Raw genomic sequence first — 10,253 nt, 5'->3', positions numbered from 1 at the left:
ACTCATCAGAAGAATGAGAAGATTCACATGTAAAGCCAGATAAATTAGATGGATCAACTGGAGGTCCCTTTGCAGCAACCCATGAGGTTTTGGGGTACTGCTCAGGCTTCCAATATGTACCATCGGCATTGAGTTTCCTCTCAAAAGCAATACCCTCTTTCCTAGGGTTTCTGTTGAGGATCTGCTTTTTAAGCACATCACAAAGAGTCTGATGCCCTTTGAGACTTTTGTACATGCCTGTCATGTACAATTCCTTCAGCCCTGCATCGTTAGTGATACTAGCAATGTCCTCAGATGAGGAATTAATGGTTGCAGAGACAGTTGAGGAATTTTTAGCATTAGGAGCATTTGAACATTCAGGTGAAGAATTAGCAGATTCACGTTCAATGCATTTCAAACATGGAGGAACAAATTCTTCCTGAGCAGCGCTGATTTGTTGAGCAAGTAATGAATCGCGCTCCTTCTGAAGATCTTCATAACTCACTCTTAGCTTCTCAAGATCTTGCTTTCTTTGAAGAAATTCATAAGAAAGCTTCTCATGATCAGATAAGAGAGTGTCATGATGACCTTGAAGGTTGTCATACCTAGTCTGAAGTCTCTGAAGATTTTCAGTCAAGGTTTTAGTGCGATCCATTTCTTCACCCAACATATCATCACTCTTGTCTAGCATGTTTTGAACCTTTTCAAGGGCCCTTTGTTGTTTCACAACAATCTTAGCAAGTTTAGAATAGCTAGGCTTAAGGTTTTCATCAGATTTATTTTCACTTGATTCAGATGAGGCATATTTGAGTACCTTGGCACCCTTTGCCATGAAGCAATAGGTGGGAGCGTAGTCATCATTGCCTTCATCAGCCTTGTTGGTGAGGTCATTTTCTTCAGAGTTGAAGATAGACTTGCTGACGAATGCAGTAGCGAGGGCTAGGCTCGCCATACCGGATTCGGAATCCTCAAATGCCTCCTCTTCCTCATTTTCTTCAGATTTAGCATCAGAGTCCATTTCCTTGCCAATGAATGCCCGAGCCTTCTTGGAGCTACTCTTCTTGTGAGATGAAGACTTTGAGGATTTTGATGATGAAGATTTTGAGGATTTCTTCTTTTTCTTCGTATCATCAGAACTGTAATCCTTATATTTCTTCTTCTTTGATTCCTTTTCCCACTGAGGACAATCTTGAATGTAGTGTCCTGGTTTCTTGCATTTGTGACAAAGCCTCTTCTTGTAGTCACTGGATGAGGAATCATTGCTCCTTGAGGGTCTTCCAATGCGACCATGTCTTGAGAGCTTCTGGAATTTCTTCACAAGCAGTGCTAGATCATGGCTCAGTTCTTCAGGATCACCAAGACTGCTTTCAGAGTCTTCATCTTCAGACTCAGAAACTGCCTTGGCCTTAAGTGCACGTGATCTGCCATAGCTCGAACCATAGAGATCTCTCTTTTCAGCAAGCTGGAACTCATGAGTGTTTAGCCTTTCGAGGATATCAGCGGGATCAAGTGACTTGTAATCAGCACGCTCTTGTATCATCAAGGCCAGAGTATCAAATGAGGAATCAAGCGATCTCAGCAGTTTCTTCACCACCTCGTGGTCGGTGATGTCAGTGGCACCAAGTGCTTGAAGCTCATTTGAGATGTCAGTGAGGCGATCGAAGGTTTGTTGAACATTCTCATTGTCGAGTCTTTTGAAGCGGTTGAAGAGATTGCGAAGAACATCAACTCGAGAGTCACGTTGTGTTGAGACTCCTTCATTTACTTTGGACAGCCTATCCCAGATAAGCTTAGCAGTTTCCAAAGCACTCACTCTTCCATACTGTCCTTTGCTCAGATGGCCACATATGATATTCTTCGCTTGAGAATCGAGTTGCTTGAATCTCTTCACATCGGCAGCGTTCAGTGAGGGTGAGACAGAGGGAACACCTTTTTCCACAACATACCAGAGATCGTTATCAATTGCCTCAAGATGCATTCGCATCTTATTCTTCCAGTAGGGGTAGTCCATCCCATCGAAGGTAGGACACCCAGCAAAGACCTTGATCATACCTGCGGTCGACATAACTAAAACTCCAGGTGGTTAAACCAAAATCACACAGAACAAGGGAGTACCTTGCTCTGATACCAATTGAAAGTGCGTTATATCGACTAGAGGGGGTGAATAGGCGATTTTTATAAATTCTTCACTGAGGAATTTGTGGGTGAGGAAATTCCTTAGCAAAGAACTACTTGCAGCGGAATAAGTACTCAAAAGTATGCATAGCAGAACACAAGCATAGTCATCATGATGAAATGAAAAAAAGCACAGAGTACAGAAAGTGTAAACACAGGATAACACAGGATGAAGACAAACAGACTGAGGAAATTGAAAAAGTCTTCAGTCAAAGTCTTCAAACACAGATATGAACAATTGCACAACACAGGAATGAGGAATTGAAAGAGTTGAGGAAATAGAACCAATTGGCTTGGTGAAGACAATGATTTGGTAGACCAGTTCCAACTGTTGTCTCAGTTGTACGTCTGGTTGGAGCGGCTAGGTATTTAAACCTGAGGACACCCAGTCCCAGACACACAGTCCTCACCGTATTCTCCTTGAACTAAGGTCACACAGACCTCGTCCAATCACTCGTGGTAAGTCTTCAGGTGACTTCCGAACCTTCACAAACTCGGTCACTCGGCGATCCACAATTTCCTCTTGGATGCTCTAGACCATGACGCCTAACCATCTGGAAGAAGCACAGTCTTCAAAGGTAACAAGCGTCGGATCCACGCGGGATCAATCTCTTCAGTGATGCTCAATCACTTTGGGTTTGTAGGTGTTTGGGTTTGGGGTTTTTCCTCACTTGATGATTTTCGCTCGAAGTCCTCAGAGGATGGGATGCTCTCAAATGACAAGTGTCAGTTTCTCTCGGAGCAGCCAACCAGCTAGTGGTTGTAGGGGGGCGCTATTTATAGCCTAGGGAGCAGCCCGCATGATAAGACATAAATGCCCTTCAATGATATGACCGTTGGTGGGTAGATATTTTGGGACAGCTGGCGCATAGCACAGCAACGGTCGAAAATTTGAGGTTCAAATTCCTCAGGGCTATCATGTTCCTCGCTGTGTAGGCAATCCGCACTGGTGAATTAATAACTCCTCAGTCAAAACAAATTCCTCAGAGACTAGAAGAACTTCGTCTCTGTCACTGAAGAATATGACTGAACTGTATGAGATTTCCAATGGCTTCACTCGAAGGGATTGGTAGGTGTAGGATTTTGAGTTGAGCATCACATGGAATTTTTTCCTTAGTATTTCCTCGACCCCCTTTGACAGTATGGTGTTTCCTATGACTCAAGAAAGAGAAAATGAAACTACGAAAACAAAAGTCTTCACGCTTCATATTTCTCAAATGAATACCAAGTCTTCAAGGTCACACAAATTCTTCATCTTCAAAGTCTTCAGAAAGTCTTCAGTAATCCAAAGTCTTCAGTCGAAGAACTTCATTTTTAGGGGTCGACTTTCTCTGTAATTATCAAACTCCTCATAGACTTATAGATCTGTGTACACTCACAAACGCATTAGTCCCTTAACGTATAAGTCTTCAATACACCAAAATCACTAAGGGGCACTAGATGCACTTACATGCATGATTAGGATGTGATTAACTTGTGGGTATTGGGAAGTAGTTGATGAGGTAGAACCTATTACCTGTTTTATTATCAAACCCTTGGGAGTTACTTTTACGTTATGCTTATTGCCATGCTATGCTCGTAGACGTGGTTTGGTGAGTGAATCCATGACAGATGTGAGATTGTTAACTAATGGGTCAACTTAAGGTGGCTACTTCAATACACATCTGGGTGGATTGCTTGTTTGGGCACCTGGGGAATCCAGTGTTGTCCTAGGAGATCCCACGGTATCCGTGTGATCATCCTACGGTCCGCCACCCAGGCTCAAAGGGATCGTGAGATATTTCATGCTAGAAACTTCCGTGTGCAGCCACAAGCTATTATGGGCTCTAGCATAGTTGAGTATGTTGCATGACCTCTTCCAGTGGTAGGCTAGCAGATGTAGAGGGATGTAGGTTGGTACTGTCTACCCGGGGTTAGAGTTAATGCTTCTGAAAGACTGTGTCTCGGTCATCTGTTTCTCAAACACCATGTAGTGCGAGAAATCCAACGGAGGAGATCGAGTCTTTTGGGGAAAAGTGCGCAAACCTCTGCAGAGTGTACAATCTAATCATGGTTAGCCATGTCCCCGGTTATGGACAATCTTGAGTATCTAGTATTTGGATTATCAAATGTATCTCATCACTCTATTTTAATATGTTGGGTTGATAATTACTTTTAATTGGGATTGGGTTGGAGGTAGCTTCTCAATGATGTTTCAACTACCATGATAGTTAAATAAATCTATTCCTTTGTTGTAGGGAAAAATTGGCTTTTCGCAAAAACATATAACCATAGAGCATCCACCAGCCATATATGCATGTAGTGATAGCTTTTATCTGTTCATTGCTCTACTGTGTTACATTGCCAGCATATTCCATGTGCTGACCCGTTTTCAGGCTGCAACGTATCATGTTGCAGACTTTTCAGACGACGAGTAAAGGTGCGTTAGGTCGTTGTCATGCACTCAGCTATGCCGTTGGAGGTGACGGACTCACTTTACCTTCCAAGCCTTCCGCTGTTATCGTATTAGATGGCCTTAAGCCATATTTATTGTAAAAAGTTCTCTTTTTTGAGACATTCGATGTAATAAGTGTGTGATTGCTACTCTGCTATAAATCCTTCGAGTACTGTGTGTGTCGGCATTACCGATCCAGGGATGACACTGAAGCACAGAGACTTGACCATCTAAGGTCGGGTCGCTACAGTCGATGTGGTTCACCTAGGCACGAGGAAAAGGATTGGGCTTCTTGGTAGCTGAGTTTCCGTTGCCGTTGTCGTTTCCATTTCACCGCTTGGCCTTCGGACAATCAGTGGCATAGTTTCCTGTCTTCTGGCACTTGAAACACGTGATATGACTCAGATCCTTCTGAGCCTGAGCGGGACGGTGCCGGTTGCCATTGCCTCCATTTCCCGACTTGAAGTTGTTGTTGTTGCGATTGTTCCCATTCCCTCCATGGTTGTGTCCTCCATGGTTATGTCCTCCATGGGTGTGATGCGTGTGACCTCCCGGGTATGGGGTGTTGCGAGGCTTCTGCTGAGCTCCCGAGTTGTACTTCCCCTGGCTATACTTTCGCTTGTGGCTATCAATCTGTTGTTGCTTGCCTTCTAGGATGATGGCCTTGTCTACCAGCTCCTGGTAGTTATTCAATGTGGCCACCATCAGTTGCATTCCCAGCTCATCATTAAGTCCTTCGAGGAACTTCTCCTGTTTCGCGGCATCTATGGCCACATCACCCAGGGCATAGCGAGCTAACTGGCTGAACTCATCCACGTACTGCCCCATAGTATGATTTCCCAGGCGTAAGTTGCGAAACTAATGCTTCTTCAGACTCATGGCTCCAGCTGAGACATGAGTGGCGCGGAAGGCCTACTGAAACTGATCCCACGTGATGGTGGTGATGGGAGAGGTGGTGGTATAGTTATCCCACCGAGAGGATGCGGGTCCATCTAGTTGATGTGCGACAAAATGCACCTTCTCAGCATTTGTGCATCAAGCAGTTGCTAGCTCCCTTCCGATATCGTGGAGCCAATCATCGGCTACAATCGGCTCGGTGCTGCTAGAGAACACCGGCGGATTCAGCCTTAGGAAACGGGTCAGGTTTTCGGCCAAGGGTGGTGGCGGTGGATTGTTGTTGTTGTTGTTGCCTTGGTTCTGGATGAGCATCTGCATCAAGGCATTCTGCTGCTGGATCAGTTGAGTGAGCTCCGGCGGGAAAGTGAAACCGGGGTCACGTCTCGGAGGCATCTGGTGTTTTGGAGTGGATGAGAAATTAGAATAGAACAAGGGTCTAGTGAGAAAATAGCACTACCCATATAAATACACAATCATAATCCTACCAATCATTTATTCATTCATCTCAAACAAGGTTCAATCTCGGATTACAAAATCTCACGACTAATCGAAAATAACGACATAATTGATCGACGGAAAATAAAATAAAATAACATGGCGGTCGACTAAATGTTCTTCATCAATTATCCTTGCGTCCTCCGGTGCGACGTCCTCTGGTGCGGTGCCTCCTCTTGTTGCGTCCTTCAGTGGAGCTCTCTTCATAATCCTGGTCATTGCTCACGAGGGGTCCATCATCTCCACTTGTAAAGAGGTCTTCTCCCTGGTCCATCTTTTCCTCCAGTCTGGCAACATATTTCTCCAGGTCCTCAATTCTCTCCATAAAGTCCTTGACTTCTTCTTCATGTTCAAGGAAGTCCGCGCGCGCTTTCTCCTCCAGTTCCAGTTCACGAAACAACAGCCTCCTCAATACCTTGGATCTTCGGGGCGTCTGGATTTCCTAGTTCCTGGTGTGACTCTCCAAGTCTTGGACATATGAAAGAATGGAGTCATCCTCCACGGTACGGATGATATCTCCATTCATAGCTCTGCGAGAAATCATGGCGAGGTCTGATGGGTCAAGCTCGGCCTTGTACTCTTCTCGGAGATGTCCAAGTGCACGATGAATCGCCATGTCTCTTCCAAGGATCCAAGTGAAAGCGGTAAACTCAAAGTCGATGCGCTCTGAATATCCTCCGTAGGTCCTCCCTGGAATGTGCACCTCAATCCTGTAGCGGGTATCCGTCGGAAGTGCATTGGTAGGCTTCCCGGTGATAGAGGGCAGAGCAATCTTCAGCTTCTTCACGATCCGAACCAGCTTCTTATCGAAAGGCATCATCTCATCCGGCTGGCAAAACTCTGGTAGCAGAACCGGGGTGAACTCGGCGGCCATCTAGAATGTTGAAAATCCGAGAGAAGTCAAAAATGAACAGGGGAGAATTACGGAATAATAAGGACATAAAATAAAATAGTTTCTTCCTATGGCTTTCCGATCCTAGGGGTTACGTCCTACGGTTAGCGTGTGCTCTGAATACCATCTCTATAGCGACCCGACCCAAAATCGGTCAAGTCTCTGTGTATCAGTACCATCTCACGATCATGCTGGTACACACAGTACATTGATGAAAAATTCAAAGTTCAATCACACCTGATTTATTACACGATTCTCATATAGTCTTTATTACAATAGAATAAATTCGGCCGAAGGCCAACTCATGAGAAAAACTAAATGTTGCGGAAGCGTAGACGATAAGCGAGTCCATCCGACTCCATAGGGCAATCACCAAGCGTAGATCGTAGCCTCACTCCTGGTCGGGAAACTCCTCTGCAACATGAGACATTGCAGCCGTGTAGGTCAGCATTTTGAATATGCCGTCAAGTCATAGAAAGAACACAATAATAATGCTAACACTATATGCAATTTGGCTGTGGGGATCTAAGTTTGAGTTTTTGAGAAAAAGCCAATTTTTTCCTACAACAAAAAGGACTTGCTTGCAATTACTAAAAAATGTTGGTTGTTATTGAGATGGTTCCGCCAACTAGTGTCTCATACCCGAAAATCATTAATAACCCATCAATTAATTAATTATGTTCGATGTTGAGATTTCCGAAATACTCCAATTCCAGAGGCTCATTTGTCCGTAACCGGGGACACGGCTAATCGATTAGGTTTCCAGTATGCAGACTCTTCTACACTTTACCCACAAGAATCGTTCCTCCTTTATGTCCTCGCACTGCCTGGTGTTTGAAGACGGGACGAACGAAATAGGGTCTTCCGTAGAGTTCCTCTGGGCTACTACCGGTGCCCATCCAATCCTATCGTTCTTCTACATCTCGGAGCACCGTCCAGCCAGAGTCACGCCTAGGGTCGACCAAGCCAGAGCCCATAATGGCTTGCGGCTGCATAGGTAAGCTTCCGGTCAAGGGGTATCCATCCGTCTCTTCGTGGCTGGGTGAAGCTTTCCGCAAGATGTCATGGCGCTTCTCCATGCATCCCGGCCATCCGCTGGTTTCTCCAGGGTGCCTATCAACCGTCTTCCACCCAGTAGTGAATTTGTAGTCCATCTTGAGCATCCTGAAGTCATGGGGCTGTCATCATATTGACTCTCACATCTCCCATACAAATCACTCAACCAACCCCATCTACAATCATAGCAAAAATAAACTATGACGTCCCGGGCAATGATAACATAGGGATTTTGGGTGAACCTACCACATGATACTACTCAAGACTTGATTCAATTTTCTCCTACTGCATGCATGGTGGGGAGGAAAAATTCTAATGCAACAAATCATAGGTATTGTAAAACATGATCAAATGACTTGCCTGGCTGACGATCTTCGTACGCTAGCGACTCGTGATAGCAAACTTCGCACTCCAGTAATTCTATCGAGTCAACATAGCACAAATAAGTATACCACCATAAAATTTCTACTACAGCAGCAAGTAAATTATAATAACACACAATCGTACACACAAATAAATCCAACAACAAAACCAATGAAGTCATAGAATCAACACAAGGTTTTTTACTACAAGTAAGGCAAACTCAAAAATAATTTTCTTCTACAATTTTTTTCTTAAACAGAGCCAAAAAAAGGTTTTTGTTAAATGACAGAAAAAACATAAAAAAATAATAAAAAAATAAACGCATTAAAAGCTATGATAAAACTCCTTTTATGCCTAAAACAAAACTAGTAAGAAAATAAAATCAAACATTTTCTTTTTCTGTAAATAAAAGTTCACATTCTAAAACTACAGAAATAAATCTGAAATAAAAATACAACAGAGGTGGAAATAACTTTTTAAGTAATTAAGACAACAGAAAACAACAACAAAGTGAAATAAACTAAAACAGGGTTGTTTTTGTGTAAAACTAATTTTAATAAAATCTAAAAATACCCAAATTAATCCTACTGCTATGCAAGGTCAAGACAAAGCAGTGGCAGAAAGAATCGCCAAAAAATATTAATTCTAGCTCATTTTATAGCAGAAATACTAATCTGACTAAAACTCATATTAAACAATTTTAAAAAACTAAAACATGGCCGAAACTATTTTATACAGAAACTTTAGGAAATTTTTTGACTAGAGCAAAAAGAATCAATCAAAAACTCTAAATAACCAAAGAGTTATGAATTTTACAAAAACTGAACTATTCTGTTTTAGAAACAGAAACGAAGATAATAAAATAAAAACCGATGGGTGCTAATGGGCCTCGGGGCGGGCGATCTGAAACTATCTAGCGCACTAGGCGTAATATAGTCTAAACGCGTATGAGCTAAACAGATAAAAACCGATCGGGCCGGTCTAACTAAACCGCGAAAATAAATCAATCAATCTAAACCGTAATAAACCGAAACTAAAACCGATCTATATGAAATAAACCATACCCCTTCGGGATCTAATCTAGACCCTAGGTTGCAGATCGGACGGTGGAGGGGAGGTGTGGCTTACAGCGACGACGGCGACAAACGGAGACGACGGCGACGGCTCGGACGAAGGCGGTGCGGCAGCTCCGGTAGTCGGGGAGGAAGGAGGACACGTCGGGCGGATGCGGCGAAGCAAGGGCGTCCTGGTGGTGGTGAAGGCGGAGGTCGGCGGCGGCAGGAACGAGCAGGAGGCTCGAGGCGGCCTCGATGCTCCGGCAGGAGCTCGGGGTGTCGGGGGCGTCGCTGTGGAACAAAATAGGGGGCAAGACCATGTCAAAAGGTTGTGTAGAGTTGAGGGGGGTCGCCTAAAATGGTTTGAGGGCAGGAGGTCGCTCACCGTTGGTGGCAGTGGCGACAAACGGCGGCGGTAGGCGGCGAGATCGGTTCGGATGTGGCTGGGGCTGTGGTGGGTTCTGGAGTAGGGTTTTAGGGGGGTCGAGGGAGGAGAGGTAGGGCTTTATATAGGGCAACGTCTTGGACGAGGGGCGACTCGGGATCACGATCCCAGGAAGATCGGAACCGCGGCGGCGCTCGGGCGCGCTCCGGAGCGGCATAGCGTGGGCGAGGAGAAAGAGATGAGGGTGGGCCCCGCGGGTCAGTGGGAGAGAGAGGGGAGCGTTGGGTCGGACGACCGAGAGGAGAGCATTCGGGTGCGGCGCGGGTGGAGTAGGCCAGCTCGACTCGCTGGTGGGCCGCATCGGTGGCCGGCTGGGCCGGTTGGCTTGACTAGCGCCTAGTGCGTCGGGACTTTAAAAAAGACAGAGAAGAAATAAAATAACTAGAAAACAAACATATTTTTATATAGGACATATATATATATCAAAATAATCAGAAAAAGAAACTCTAAAAGGTGAGCTAT

The 10,253-nt window shown here is 44.7% G+C and overlaps 1 long non-coding RNA gene across 1 annotated transcript; it reads right to left on the bottom strand.

Moving 5' to 3' along the window:
- Positions 1-7,039: 7,039 nt before the first annotated feature.
- On the bottom strand, positions 7,040-9,968 carry LOC120975831 (uncharacterized). Its single transcript, XR_012180991.1, has 4 exons — positions 9,732-9,968; positions 9,420-9,637; positions 8,289-8,348; positions 7,040-7,286 (listed from the first exon to the last, which is right to left on the bottom strand). It is a non-coding gene; the product is annotated as an uncharacterized lncRNA (long non-coding RNA).
- Between the last annotated feature and the right edge of the window lie 285 nt (positions 9,969-10,253).

This window comes from Aegilops tauschii, chromosome 3 (genome assembly GCF_002575655.3).
Source record: "Aegilops tauschii subsp. strangulata cultivar AL8/78 chromosome 3, Aet v6.0, whole genome shotgun sequence".
NCBI classification, from domain to species: Eukaryota; Viridiplantae; Streptophyta; class Magnoliopsida; order Poales; family Poaceae; genus Aegilops; species Aegilops tauschii.
Note: the sequence above shows the minus strand (reverse complement) of the source record. Positions and strands in the feature narration are given on the sequence as shown.